A 15,534-nucleotide genomic window follows, 5' to 3' on the forward strand; every position below is an offset into this window, starting at 1 on the left:
TGCAAGAGTATCTGCCATTCGGTTTTCATCTCGAGGGATATGATGAAACTCGACCTTTATAAAGTTGAAATCCTCCTCGCATAATCTCTATGTGCTATCAAACCGGGTTGATTCGTCTCCCATTCACCTTTGATCTGATTCACAACCAAAGCTGAATCTCCATAGACATCCAAATCCTTGATTCTGAGATCAATGGCCTCTTCAAGCCCCATAATACAAGCTTCATACTCAGCCATGTTATTTGTACACTTGAAAGTTAATCTAGCTGTAAATGGAAAATGCGTGCCTTGAGGAGTAATAATCACTGCCCTAACGCCATCAAATACCATGCCCCAATAGGAACCAGGTTCTGGCCCTTCTGCAAGCAATGGTTCATCACAATCTTTCATTTTCAAGTACAAAATCTCTTCATTAGAAAAATCATACTGCACTGACTGATAATCTTCAATTGGTTAGTGAGCCAAATGGTCAGCCAAGACACTACCTTTGATCGCTTTCTAAGATCGGTATTCGATATCATACTCTGATAACAACATCTTCCAACGGGAAATCCTCCCAGTTAAAGCATGCTTCTCAAAAATATACTTGATTGGATCCATTTTGGATATCAACCAAGTGGTATGATTCAACATATACTGGCGCAGACGCTTAGCAGCCCAAGCCAATGCGCAACAAGTCTTCTCAAGCATGGAATACCGAGTCTCAAAGTCAGTGAACTTCTTACTGAGGTAGTAAATACCGTATTCTTTCTTTCCAGTCTCATCTTGCTGACCTAGAACACAACCCATAATCTCTTCAAGCACAGTCAAATACATGATTAACGGTCTTCCTTCAACAGGCGGAGATAGAATCGGAGGCTCAAGAAGATACTCTTTGATACAATCAAAAGCTTTCTGGCAGTCTTCGGTCCAATCACAAGAATGATCTTTTCGAAGAAGCTTAAATATAGGCGCATATGTGGAGGTCATGTATGAAATGAATCTTAAGATATAATTCAAGCGACCGAGAAAACCTCTGACTTGCTTCTCAGTCTTGGGCGCATACATCTCTTGTATTGCTTTGACCTTGGCAGGGTCAACTTTAATACCCTTCTCGCTGATAATAAAGCCCAACAACTTACCAGAACGAACACCAAAAGTACACTTATTGAGATTCAAGCGGAGTTTGTACTTCCTCAAACGATGGAATAGCTTCAACAAATGCTCAACATGTTCTTCTTCATCAATAGATTTAATAATCATATCATCAACATAAACTTCAATCTCTTTATGCATCATATCACTACGCCAAAAACTGGAATAGACAGCGCACCTTAGAGGGCACTTTATTACAAAAGCGCACTCTAAAGTGAAGCGAAAAAATAAGGAGCGAACAACTGGAATAGACAGCGCACTTTAGAGGGCGCTTTTGTAATAAAGCGCCCTCTAAGGTGAAGCGAAAAAATAAGGAGGAGATAGAGGGACAACAATACAGGGCGCTTTTTAGAAAGCTCTAAGGTTACCCTTATAGGGCGCTTTTAAAAAAGCGCTCTATAAGTCCATGTGCATTTCCAGTTTATAAAGCGCTTTTGGAAAGCCTTAGAGAGCGCTTTCATAAGCGCCCTCTTAGGCCCCCTTTAGAGGGCACTTTTTTTCCACAAGCGCCCTCTAAGGTCCCCTTTAGTAAACATTAAAATTATAACATACTACGCGTTTTGTTATTTCACTCTCTGTTATTTTCGTTATTTTTCACGTTAGGGTTCTCACTGCTACGATTTTCGCTACTTCTAAGGCGTTCTCCTTCCACCTCTGTTAGATCTACGACGTTTCCTCCTTCTATTAATTCGTTGTTAGCTGTTCGATTTTGACACCATAGGTATTTTTCTAATCTTCATATTACTTGGTTTCTCTTCTGACGTTCGCTATTGTTCATTTTTGGTTTCATTTTTCTTGGTTCATACATTTATTGAGTATTCTCAACAATAATTATTGTGTTGCAATGCTAGCAATGGAGACTAGGCATTATGGGTTAAATTTCACCAACTGTTCCATTTGTTTCTCGATGTAGAAAAAGGAGGCAGCAATATCTAAAACACCTTCTACCAATCAAAGGTACACTATGCAGCTTATGAGTGTATTTATTCTAGCATACATAGCGTAGCTAGTAACTTAAGAAGTTTAGGTATGGATGTTATTTGATAGAGTAAATTAGAGTCGACTATTCTTCTGTTAGCTTTCAATTAGACCATTATACAATTCTACATATATATTTTCTAGTCAATGTTTATCTTTTGTAAAAACTATATGATGATATATAACTATGCTACAAATTAGTGCATACCACTAATGCTTAATGCATGGTTCATACATTCTCATGCTATTGAAGTCAGAGATATCTGAAAATGTTGAGAAACTAACTCAATAAACCAAAATTGTTTTGGTTTTGGGTTGTTGTTGGAGACATGAATGCCCTGCACAGAGACTAACTCAATAAAGCGAAATTGTTTTGTCTCATCCCATTTTTGGTTTCTCTTCTGAAATTGTTTTTTGTTTATTCTAATTAGTAATGGATAATACATGGATGTCTTCCAATCGATTGTCGAGAGAGTACGAGAATGGGGTATCAGAATTCGTTAAGTTTGCCGTTGCGCACGCCGAAGACCCCAGTAGAATGATATGTCCTTGCTTGGGTTGTTGTTATGGGAAACGGGTTGACGCAGTTCAGTTGACATCGCATCTAATGAGGCATGGAATTGATCGAAGTTATACATGTTGGAATTTGCATGGTGAGAAAAGTAACGAGAATGTTGAACCGGGGGATAGTACGAGCCTTTTGCCCACACACTTGTCAAAAGTGGGTGGAAGAAGAGGTCAGTTTTTTTTAATTGCCGTATTGGAAGTCCTTGTATGTGAGACATTTTCTTGATGTTATGCATATTGAAAAAAATGTATTTGAAAGTGTTATTGGCACGTTACTCAATATACAAGGAAAGTCTAAGGATGGCCTTAAGGCAAGAAAGGACTTGATAGCGATGGGAATAAGAACTGAATTAGGACCCTTGAAGAAAGGAAAACGAACATATCTACCGTCTGCTGCTTATACTCTATCTAGAAAGGAGAAAAAAACATTGTGTAAGTTTCTAAGTGAAGTTAAAGTTCCAGAAGGGTACTCTTCAGATATTAGAAGACTTGTGTCTATGAAAGACCTCAAGTTAAAGAGTTTAAAGACCCATGATTGCCATGTTATAATGGAACATTTTCTCCCAATAGGTATACGTTCTATTCTTCCAGAAAAAGTAAGAAGCTCTATAACTAAGTTGTGTTCTTTCTTCAAGTCAATTTGCAGTAAGGTGATCGATCCTGCGATCTTACCAATGTTGCAAAAAGAAATCGTTATTACTTTGTGTGAGCTTGAAATGTTTTTTCCTCCATCAGTTTTTGACATAATGGTACATCTAGTTGTTCATCTTGTGAAAGAGACACAATTGTGTGGACCAGCTTATATGAGATGGATGTACCCTGTTGAACGTTATATGAAAATATTAAAAGGGTACGTGAAGAACCGAAGTCGACCAGAAGGTTGTATGGTTGAAAGATACATTGTTGAAGAAGCGATTGAGTTTTGTACTGAATATTTGTCTAATGTTCAGTCAATCGGACTCCCCAAGTCTCAGCTTGTCGAAAAGAAAGAAGGAAAAAATCTAATTGGAAATAAAATCGTGGCAGTATCAAGGGTCGAACGAGATCAAGTGCATTTGTATGTTCTGCACAATGAGAATGAGGTTGAGCCGTATGTTGAAATTCACAAGGATGTTCTCCGAGGTTTAAATCCCAATAGAAATGAAAATTGGATAGTACGAGAGCACAATCGATGTTTTATACCTTGGTTTAAGGATCATATTTATTCAAAGTATTATTCAGATCCCGCTTCAATAACAGAAAGGTTGAGATGCTTAGCATATGGTCCAAGTTTCCATGTTTTTTCTTATAGCGCATACGCGATTAATGGATACACATTTTATACCAAAGAACAAGATGATAAAAGTACTATGCATAATAGTGGTGTCACCGTGGTAGCTGAAGCAATGCACATATCAAGTGTGAAGGACTTAAACCCCAAATTTGCAAATCTGTCGTATTTTGGTGTTATCGAGCGCATTTGGGTGTTTGATTATGAGAAGTTTCAGATTCCTATATTTGGTTGCAAGTGGGTTGAAAATAATAACGACATTCGAATGAATAAGTCAGGATTTTTGCAAGTGGATCTTAATAGGGTGGGATACAAAGATGAGTCTTTTATTCTAGCCTCTCAAGCTAGACAAGTGTTCTATGTCAATGATCTGAAAAGTACGAAATGGTCTATAGTTCTTTTTCTCAACAAAGTAATTGATGAAAACACTGGAGATCAAGGTGATATTGATGTTGAGATTGAATCGTTTACCAGAAATGATCAAGATGAGAATATTATATCAAATGATTCATATATTAGAAATGATCATAATGAGGGTATTTGGATCAATCCAACCGTCCGTGTTGTTAAGAGACATGTAGAACATATTCCAACCAAGAAAAGAAAGAGAACTTAGTGAAAAAGGTACAGGTCAAATGATTTTAATTGTTTTCTTTATTACAGGTAAAATGGCTTTTATTACAGCAAATCGAGTCAGTTGCATAAAAAAAAAGGTATAAACACAATTATATGATATTTATGCATAGAAAATGTTAATTCTTGATCTTATACTTCACCTAACTAATTTTATGATATTTTAGGTTCATGCTATTGATATTGAACAAAAAGAGGTTGTTGCTAAGAAGACTGCGGCTAGCAAAAAAAACATACATCTCAGAGATGCTTTTGCTACTTAGTTTTATTTCTTTTTAAGTTATGAATTGGTTGTATATTTAGAATCTTTAGAAGTTAAACGATTATATATCAGTGGATTGTTGTATATGTATGGATTGTTGTATATAAGGCTTGTTGAATGCAATGTGTGAAAAAGGGCTTCAAATTATACAGTTTTAGGTGTACTGCTTCAATATACAGGTTGTCTAAAATAAATAAATAAATATAGCGCTTTTTAAAAAAAAAAAATAACCACCCACTTTAGAGGGCGCTTTCCAAAATAAGCGCCCTCTAAACCCTTTAAATTTCCACTTTAGAGGGCGCTTTCCAGTAAAAGCGCCCTCTAAACCCTTAAAAGTTTCCACTTTAGAGGGCGCTTTCCAGTAAAAGCGCCCTCTAAACCCTTAAAAGTTTCCACTTTAGAGGGCGCTTTCTTTAAAAAGCGCCCTCTAAAGTGGCCCTTAAAGGGCTTAAAGAGCCACTTTAGAGAGCGCTTTCACCAGGAAAAAAAGCGCTGTCTTTACCTATGCCAGCGCCAGATTAGAGGGTGCTTTAAAGCGTTGTTATAGGCCAAAAAAAGCGCCCTCTTTTCCCTTATTTGGCGTAGTGTATCACGAAAAAGAGTAGTCATTGCTCTTTGGTAAGTTGCACCAGCTTTCTTTAAACCGAAAGGCATCACTCTATAACAGAATGTTCCCTAGGGTGTAATGAATGTGGTCTTCTCCATATCTTCTGGTGCCATTTTGATCTGATTATATCCGGAAAATCCGTCCATAAATGAAAAGACTTTGAATTTAGTTGTATTATCTACCAACATATCAGTGTGCGGCAGAGGAAAATCTCTATAATCAACGCATATACGGAATTTTCCATCCTTCTTCGGAACAGGCACAATGTTGGCCACCCACTTTGGATACTCGACAGTCACAAGGAAACCGACATCGATCTGCTTTTGCACTTCTTCTTTGATCTTTACTGCCATATCAGGATGAGATCTCCTTAACTTCTACTTGACTGGCGGGCATTCTGGATTCAACGACAATCTATGCTCCACAATCTCAGAATACAACCCAGGCATGTCTTGATAGGACCAAGAAAGTATATCCGAATACTCTCGGAGAAGGTCAATCAACCCCTTCTTAACGTCTGGACATAATTGAGACCTAATCTTGACTTCCTTCACATCATCCTCGGAACCCAAGTTGACTAGCTCAATCTGCTCTTCAAATGGCTGAATGGCTTTTTCCTCGTGCTCAAGAAGACGAGACAACTCATCAGATACCTCCTCATCACTTCCTTCCTCAGCCTCGAACATAGGGAATTCAAAATTTGGAGAAGGAGAATGATCATTGTATTCAATGGGTTTAGAAACCAACCTGCATAATGATTTGATATTTTGATTTTAGAGAAGTGATTTACGACCAAATATTATGCAAATGGACAAGTTTATTTATTTATTTATTATGTTTTTTGTGATTACCATTTTCAGAATAAAGCAAAAAGTAAAAACAAAAACATCATAGATGTGGATGAATAGAATTATATTTTATTGATGATCAAATTTGAAAATACCAAACAATGTTCACTTCTCCCTTAGGCATATGAGAAGGATTTTCAAAAACAAATAAAAGAAATTACTTAGATTGATGCATAATAATAGGAACATCAACAACAGTACAATTGTTGCAAGCTTTTCCATGCGTCACAAAATTGGTGCAGTCTTCATCTTCATCACCCTCTATCACAACAACTAAGTGTTGTTCATTACCATGAATGAACCCTCTGCTATAGAAACTGGGTTTCACATCTTCAACTCTAGTCACAGATGACCCTCGTTGGAAACCCAAACCGACTTTACTCTTGTTGTCGGAGACTTCTACCATCTGTCCCCACTGATCAAACTGACCATCTTCAACAATTCTCTGCGCATCCTTATATGAGGACATGGGTGCCCCAACTCTCTTTTCCTCAACAATAGACAAAGCTTGGAACGAAGTTCCAACCTCATCCTCAACTTCTACATAAGAGAAATATGACAGGTGGCTTACCAACAAAACCTTCTCCCCACCAACAATAACTAGTTTCCCACTCTTGACAAACTTTAATTTCTGATGCAACGTTGAAGTAACGGCTCCTACCTCATGAATCCATGGCCTTCCTAACAAACAGCTATAGGTCGGGTGGATATTCATTACTTGAAAAATAATTTGGAAATCACTCTGACCTATCTTCACAGGAAGGTCCACTTCACCGATCACAGTCTTGCGAGAACCGTCAAAAGCTTTGACGATCACACCACTATATCTCATAGGAGCTCCTTGGTACGACAACCTTGACAAAGTTGATTTCGGGAGTACATTCAATAAAGAACCGGTGTCAACCAACATATTTGACAGAGCGTCCTCCTTGCAATTCATCGAAATGTGTAGAGCCAAGTTATGATTTCTACCTTCCTTAGGGAGTTCTTCATCACAAAAGCTAAGGTTGTTTCAGGAAGTGATGTTAGACACAATATGATCAAACTGATCCACCGTAACATCATGTTACACAAAAGCTTGCTCTAATACCTTCTGTAGTGCTTCTCTGTATGCTTCTGAGTTCATTAGCAGAGACAACACTGAAATCTTAGAAGGAGTTTGGAGCAACTGCTCCACCATATTAAACTCGCTCTTCTTGATTAACCGGAGTACCTCATCATCACCATTAGGCTTCAAACTGATGGATTCACCAAATTGACACTTTGGATCACTAACCGAATCTACTACAGGCACATCCACTTTCTTACTAACAAATACATCTTCTACACTCTTCGGGGACATAGGCCCCAAAACACGACCACTACGGGTCACCTTCGTCACATTAGCAATGCTCACGATAGAATTGGTTGTAGGAAAAGGAACCTCTTGACCATTCTCTAACATAGTAGCATTGTATTGATACGGAACAACTTTATCGGATGCGTATGGAATATGGCCCGCTAACTGTATAACCAACAGCGATACCGATCTATTGCTGACACTGTTACTGTTGTTGCTATCATATTAGATCACTACTCTTTCAGGAGTTTTGAACACAGGGACTATAACATTCACATCGTCATCTACATGATGGGACTGGGTAATCTGAATCATACCTTTATCCATCAACCTCTGGATGTCTCTCTTCACAACCATACAACCTCTGGGATTGACACTGCAAATAGCACAACCATCATGGTCTCACACTCGCTAACCAAGCAAATATCCTTATGCGTCCTCATCAAGGACCTTCTAATGAAGCGTACATCAAATACCTTGAATTCCCCGGGACAGCCGTCCACCATATTAACAGATGAATTTCCATGGGCAGGCAGTGGGTTAGCTTTGACGTTCGGCGCACGATCCTCAAAGGACACCATTCCACCCTTGACCAGCTTCTAGACTTCATACTTCAGGGGGTAGCAATTCTCAATATCATGACCGGGAGCTCCTTGGTGGAAAGCACAACGAAGTTCTGGTTTGTACCATCATTGAAGTGGTTCAGGAATTTGAGGTGGGTTTCTTGGTTACAGAAGGTTCTTGAGAACCAATGATGGATACAATTCAGCATAATTCATTGGAATCGGGTCGAAGGAGACCTTCTTCCTCTCAAAGTTGTGTTATTGTTGATGATTGTTGGTATTGTTATTGTTGTAGGTGTTTGTTCGTTGCGGTGGTTGTTATTGACGTTATTGTAGAACTGTTGTTGATTGACTGTTTGAAAATACCGGAATGACATATGATACTTGATGATGGTGTTGACTGGGTGGTTGAATTCTTCTTACATGAGGCCTCTTTTGCCTCCCAACAGACACTTCATTAGCTTCGCTTTCCTTCTTCTTAGCAAAACTGTTACCATACCTCTTGCTGGACGAAGCTTCTTCTTTAGATAACCGTCCCTCTCAGACACCCTCTTCTAACCTCATCACCATGTTTACCATCTAGGTAAAACCACTGGGGGCACTGGCAATCATCCGCTCATAGTAGAATGAGCTCAGGGTCTTGAGAATTTTTTTGGTTATCTCCTTCTCTTCCAAAGGAAGGGTAATCTGAGCAGCAAGCTCTCTCCATCTTTGAGCATACTCCTTGAACGTCTCCTTATCCTTCTGAGACAGTGACCTTAACTGGTCTCTATCCGATGCCATATCCACATTATACTTGTACTTCTTTACGAATGCTTCACCTAAATCATTGAATGTGCGGATGCTCGCACTATCCAAGCCCATGTACCACCTCAAAGCGACACCGGTCAGACTGTCTTGAAAATAATGGATTAATAACTGATCATTATCAGTTTGGGTCGACATCTTTCTGGTGTACATCACAAGATGACTGAGTGGACAGGTATTCCCCTTGCACTTTTCAAAGTCAGGCACTTTGAACTTCACCGGGATTTTGACGTTTGGAACCAAACAAAGTTCCACAACACTCTTACCAAACAGATCTTTACCCCTCAATGTTTTCAACTCCTTTCGCAGCTCAAGGAATTGGTCTTTCATTTCATCCATCTTTTCATACACATCGGGGCCCTTAGATGACTCAGAATGATAGATGGTGTCTTCAACACGGGGTAGCGTATGCACAACTGACGGCGACACAGACATGACCGAGCTAGATGCCGGCATGGAAGCAAAGATAGGTGCAAGACCTTCTGGAATAAAGTTGGGCGGCATTCCCCACGGAAATCCGGGAGGCATGTTAGGCACAAAATAAGCAGCAGTGGCAGGAAGGTAGAGGTAGAAACCACAGTTGTCAGGCGGTCAATCTTGTCCTTCAAGTCTTTGTTTTCTTGCTCTAGATGCTCCATAATCTTTGAGTGATTGGCACATGTGATAACATGAAATAATATCACATTTTTGGACTCGATTTAATTAAATTATATTATTATTTGATTCGATTTATTTTATTTTATTCGATATTACTTGGTATTTTCCTTCTATTTATTCCAGGCAACATTATTTGAAGCATACGTGAAAAAGAAAGAAAAAGAGGTGCAAAAAGATGATGAGAAGCAATTCCATTAAAGCCCAGCCCACAACTATCAACTAGAAGCGCTGAAGCTGAGACGACCGCCACACAAGGTGTGACGAGCGTCACGCCCCCCTGCTTTGTGTTACGAGCGTAACACATGGTGTGACAAACGTCACACCCCCATTCCTATATTTTTGGGTTTGACGCGTAACAAAAGCACGTTCTTCCTCTTTCTTCGCTTGACCAGTTGACGTGAGGAAACCTACTGAATGGAAGAAACGGTTACAAAATGGATTAATATAAATAGGACCAATTATGGAACCCTGGAGGCTCGCTCAATTTTCCAATTTTCGGCACCGCATTATTTTTACTGTTTTTCTTATTTTCCAGCACTCTACTTTCCTAGCAATTTTTATTTTCTTTTCTTTTCCAGTCAATTTTAAAGCATTTTCAATTAATTTTCTCACAATAGTTTCTACACCGGAAACTATTGTGTAATTTTTACTGGATCTAACCATACGTTAGATCATAGTATTTTATTCCTTCGTTTTTATTTTCCTGTCCGATCGAAGATTGTAAGAACAAATCCAACCGGTTTGTGGTGGAGAGTTCAAGCATCGAAGCTAGGAATAATAAAGACTTCTATTAATTTTATAGGTTCTTTAATTTTATTGTTTAAACTTATATATGCTCTGCACTGCTATCTATTTATACTATCTGTCTGATATGGCTGTATGTAAGCATAATTATTGTTTAGGCTTGTTTAGCATGTCTGGCTAAATAAACTTAGATATCGGTATGTAAATTAAGCGGAATGAAGGAATCAAAACTAAGTTGGTTTAATTTTGTTTAAAAACATAATCACTTTTTTTATGGTCTCAATTCACAGAGTTAATGCCACGGTTTTTGTACGAGAGTAAAAGACATAAAGAAGTTAAAATCAATCGAACGACGGTTTGAGCTTTTAACTGGACAGTGTGAATTGGACATTAATTTTAAATCAGGGCGAAAGCAATTTTTAGAGTTAATTAAATTCTAATCATTTTCAAAAAGTATTTTTAAAGGTTAAATGTGAGGACGAGAGTTAAGCATTTAAGTTTAATTATATAATCTAAGTCAACAGAGCGAGAGTTTGAGACAAGGGTGTTTAAATGGTTAGCATTTTCTTAAAAAGAGTTTCTATAGATTCTATTGTTTTCAAAAAGTGATTTTGGACTTAACTAATTAGTGACAGCGCACGTTAATATAAAGTCATAGTCTATTCAACAGAGCGAGAGTTTGAGAAAAGGCTTTTAAATCAATAGTGTCTACTGAAAAGATTTATTTTAAAACTACGAAACCAACGAAGATTTGATTCCCTAATTACGATGAACTGCATACCGATATCCGCTTATTTGATATTTAATCTAGATCTTATTTTAGTTTTATTTGTCCCCCTAATCAACAAAGTATCATCCGCCTTAGCTTTACGAAGTAACCTTAGAAAAACGGTATATCGATTGATAAGTCCCTGTGGGATCGATATCTTTTAAAACTACGCGATAAGACTGTGCACTTGCAGTTAATACCCCATTCGACTCATAAAGTCGCGATCAAGTTTTTGGCGCCGTTGCCAGGGACTTATATTTAGTCGATATCGTAACTCTTCTGTTACGCTGTAGAGACTAAGGCAATTTTTTTTCTTGTCCTTCGTTGATTTGTATGCCACACACTCGCTCACAAGGCGAACCGTACTACTTACGAATCAACGACGTTGAACGATATCTCCGAGTCTTACGACGAATTCGAGAGTATCGTGCTACAAACAATCTTCCTCCAATCGAAATTCCTGATCTCAAAAATCTTCTTCCTTCGCCGATACCCGAGATGGCAGAACCAGCTCGTGCTCTTCGAGATTACGCCGCTCCATCACAAGATGAGCCGCATTCGAGTATTGCTCCACCCGTAATCGAAGCAAACAACTTCAAACTTAAACCTTCGCTGTTACAAGCAGTGCAACAGAATCAATTCTCTGGAAATCCTACCGAGGATCCAAACCTTCATTTATCCGTATTTGTCCAATACGCTGACACTGTTAAAGCTAATGGTGTCACTTCAGAGGCAATTCGACTTCGTCTCTTTCCTTTCTCGTTAAGAGATAAAGCTAAAAGATGGCTTCAGTCTCTTCCTTCCAACTCAGTCACCACATGGAATGAGTTGAAGAAAGTCTTTCTTGCCCGATATTTTCCTCCAAGCAAAACAGCTATGTTAAGAGCCCAGATAAATGGATTTAAACAGAAAGATAACGAGTCTCTTTTCGAAGCATGGGAAAGATACAAAGACATGATGAGACTTTGTCCACACCATGGTTTAGAGGACTGGTTAGTAATTCATACCTTCTATAATGGTCTCTTGTACAACACAAGGTTAATAATAGACGCCGCCGCCGGTGGTGCGCTTATGGATAAACCTTATGCTGACGCTTATCAACTCATCGGAAGCATGGCCCAAAATCATTATCAGTGGGGAAGCGACCGAACAATGGTAGAAAAACCTCAAACGAAGAGTGGCATGTACGAGATAAGTAGCCTTGATCATGTTAATGCAAAAGTGGATGCTCTTGCCTAGAAAATTGAAAGTCTAAATGTATCACCTCCAGCCACCGTGGTTGCCGTAACTCAAAATTGCGAAGTCTGTGGAATCCAAGGTCACACTCCTACAGATTGTCAACTCCTAACAGGAATCCAAGCAGAGCAAGTGAACTATGCTCAAGGAAACCCCTACTCGCATACCTATAACTCAAACTGGAAGAACCATCCTAATTTTTCATATAAGAGTAATAATGCTTTATACGCACCAGGACAAGCTCCCAATCAAACCCCAGCTATACCTCCTGGATATCAAAAGCCGACCCCATCTACATCTAACAATAACGTTCCTAGGAAATCCAACTTGGAAATCATGATGGAGAACTTCATAGCTTCTCAACAGCAAACCAATAAAGATTTCTTAAACCAGAATGTACACACTAACGAACAGATTAAACAACTAGCAAGTAAAGTAGATGCCCTGGCTACCCATAACAAAATGCTGGAAACACAAATCTCACAAGTAGCTCAACAACAAGCACCTATTGCTTCCCCAACTGGTACATTTCCTGGACAGCCCCAACCTAACCCGAAAAGCCACGCTCATGCAATTATATTGAGAAGTGGAACAGAGGTAGAAGGACCATCTGATCCAAGAGTTGAGAACCAAAACTCTAAAAAGTCAACTGAGGAAGAAAATAAACCTAAGGAAAAGGAAGAGAGTGATAAGGAAACCGTAGAAAAGAAAGAACCTTATGTACCTCCACCGCCTTATAAACCACCTATCCCTTATCCTCAAAGGCTTATTAAAACCAAAGACGCGGGCCAATTTAAAAAATTTGTTGACCTACTGAAACAATTAAACGTCACCATTCCTTTCACAGAAGCTATTACACAGATGCCCTCATATGCTAAGTTCTTAAAAGAAATTCTTTCTAATAAAAGGAAACTTGAAGAAAGCGAAATCGTTACACTCACTATTGAATGTAGCGCTATAATCCAGAATATGCCTCCTAAACTTAAAGATCCTGGTAGTTTCTCTATACCCTGTCACATAGGAAAATTTGTCATAGACAAAGCTCTATGCGATTTAGGAGCCGGTATCAGTGTTATGCCATTGCCCATATGCAAGAAACTGGAAATGGGAGAATTAAGACCAACTAAAATGTCTGTACAATTAGCAGATCGTTCCGTTAGATATCCTATAGGAATTCTTGAAAACGTTCCCGTGCGCATAGGTCAATTCTACATCCCAACCGATTTTATAATTATGGACATAAGAGAAGATGAAGTTACACGCATTATATTGGGAAGACCATTCTTAGCAACCGCCGGTGCTATCATAGACGTAAAACGAGGACGACTCACTTTCGAAGTAGGAGAAGAGAAAATTGAGTTCATTCTTTCCCAATTTTTGAAAGCACCTGCAATAGATGACACATGTTACTTCATGGATATCATCGACGAATGCATAAAAGAAACAGAGTTAGAAAATGACAAATCGTCTGACTATCGTGTAGAAGACAGACTGAACCATTGTTTAGCAATAACACCGGATCCTACGCAATGCCTTAAGAAACCAACCCTCGACCTGAAAACACTTCCCAAAAATCTGAGATATGAATTCCTAGACTTAGAACTTGAACGACCAGTGATAGTCAATGCAGATCTAGGAAAACTCGAAACCGAAAAACTCCTACATATCTTAAGAAAATATCCAACCGCACTAGGATACAACATCACCGATCTTAAAGGGATAAGTCCTTCTATTTGTATGCATCGCATCATGCTAGAAGAAGACTGTAAAACTTCTAGGGAACATCAGAGGAGACTAAACCCGATCCTGAGTGAGGTAGTGAAGAAGGAAGTAACGAAATTATTAGAGGTAGGTATCATATATCCTATATCTGATAGCAAATGGGTTAGCCCTGTACACGTAGTACCAAAGAAAGGGGGTATAACAGTTATCGAAAATGAAAAAGGAGAAACTATAACCAAACGAATCAAATCGGGATGGAGAATATGCATTGACTATAGGAAACTAAACAAAGCAACCCGAAAAGATCATTTTCCTTTACCATTCATAGACCAGATGTTAGAACGATTAGCAAAGCATTCTCATTTCTGCTATCTAGACGGTTACTCAGGTTTCTTTCAAATACCAATTCATCCTGATGACCAAGAAAAGACAACGTTCACATGTCCTTTTGGTACCTTCGCTTATCGACGAATGTCGTTTGGCTTGTGCAATGCTCCTGCAACCTTCCAAAGGTGCATGATGGCAATATTCGCCGATTTTCTCGAAAACATCATGGAAGTCTTTATGGATGACTTTTCCGTATGCGGGCAAAGTTTCGAAGAATGTCTTGAAAACCTAGAAAGAGTTCTAGAACGATGTGTAAAAGTAAACCTAGTACTTAATTGAGAAAAATGTCACTTTATGGTACAAGAAGGAATTGTTTTAGGACACATTATATCAAATAGAGGAATTGAAGTAGACAAAGCTAAAATAGAAGTAATCGAAAACCTTCAACCTTCGAAAACTGTGAGAGAAGTACGAAGCTTCTTAGGACATGCTGGTTTTTATCGATGATTTATTAAAGATTTCTCTAAAATAACTAAACCTTTAACCGGATTATTAATGAAAGATGTTGAATTCATCTTCGACAATAAATGTTTAGAAGCATTTCAAACGCTTAAACAAGCATTAATCTCCGCGCCCATAATGCAGACTCCGGATTGGAATGAACCATTCGAAATAATGTGTGACGCAAGTGACTACGCCATAGGCGCTGTTTTAGGACAACGAAAGGATAAAAAACTTCACGTCATATATTATGCAAGTAGAACTCTAGATGAAGCACAGATGAATTACGCCTCGACTGAGAAAGAACTTTTAGCAGTAGTGTTTGCACTAGATAAATTTCGTTCTTACTTGGTCGGAGCTAAAATAATCGTTTACACTGACCACGCTGCCATTAAGTACCTCTTAACAAAAAAGGATGCTAAACCTAGACTCCTAAGGTGGATCTTGTTGTTACAAGAATTTGATTTGGAAATCAAAGATAAAAAAGGAACTGAAAACGTAGTGGCAGATCACCTTTCTAGACTAGAAAATCTGGAACCGGAAAGAACATCGATCAATGATGACTTCTCGT

At 38.6% G+C, this 15,534-nt stretch overlaps 1 non-coding gene across 1 annotated transcript; it reads right to left on the minus strand.

The window, feature by feature from the left end:
• Positions 1-12,053: 12,053 nt before the first annotated feature.
• LOC127088647 (small nucleolar RNA R71) lies at positions 12,054-12,160 on the minus strand. Its single transcript, XR_007790474.1, has one exon. It is a non-coding gene; the product is annotated as a small nucleolar RNA R71 (small nucleolar RNA).
• Between the last annotated feature and the right edge of the window lie 3,374 nt (positions 12,161-15,534).

This window comes from Lathyrus oleraceus, chromosome 5 (assembly GCF_024323335.1).
Source record: "Lathyrus oleraceus cultivar Zhongwan6 chromosome 5, CAAS_Psat_ZW6_1.0, whole genome shotgun sequence".
NCBI classification, from domain to species: Eukaryota; Viridiplantae; Streptophyta; class Magnoliopsida; order Fabales; family Fabaceae; genus Lathyrus; species Lathyrus oleraceus.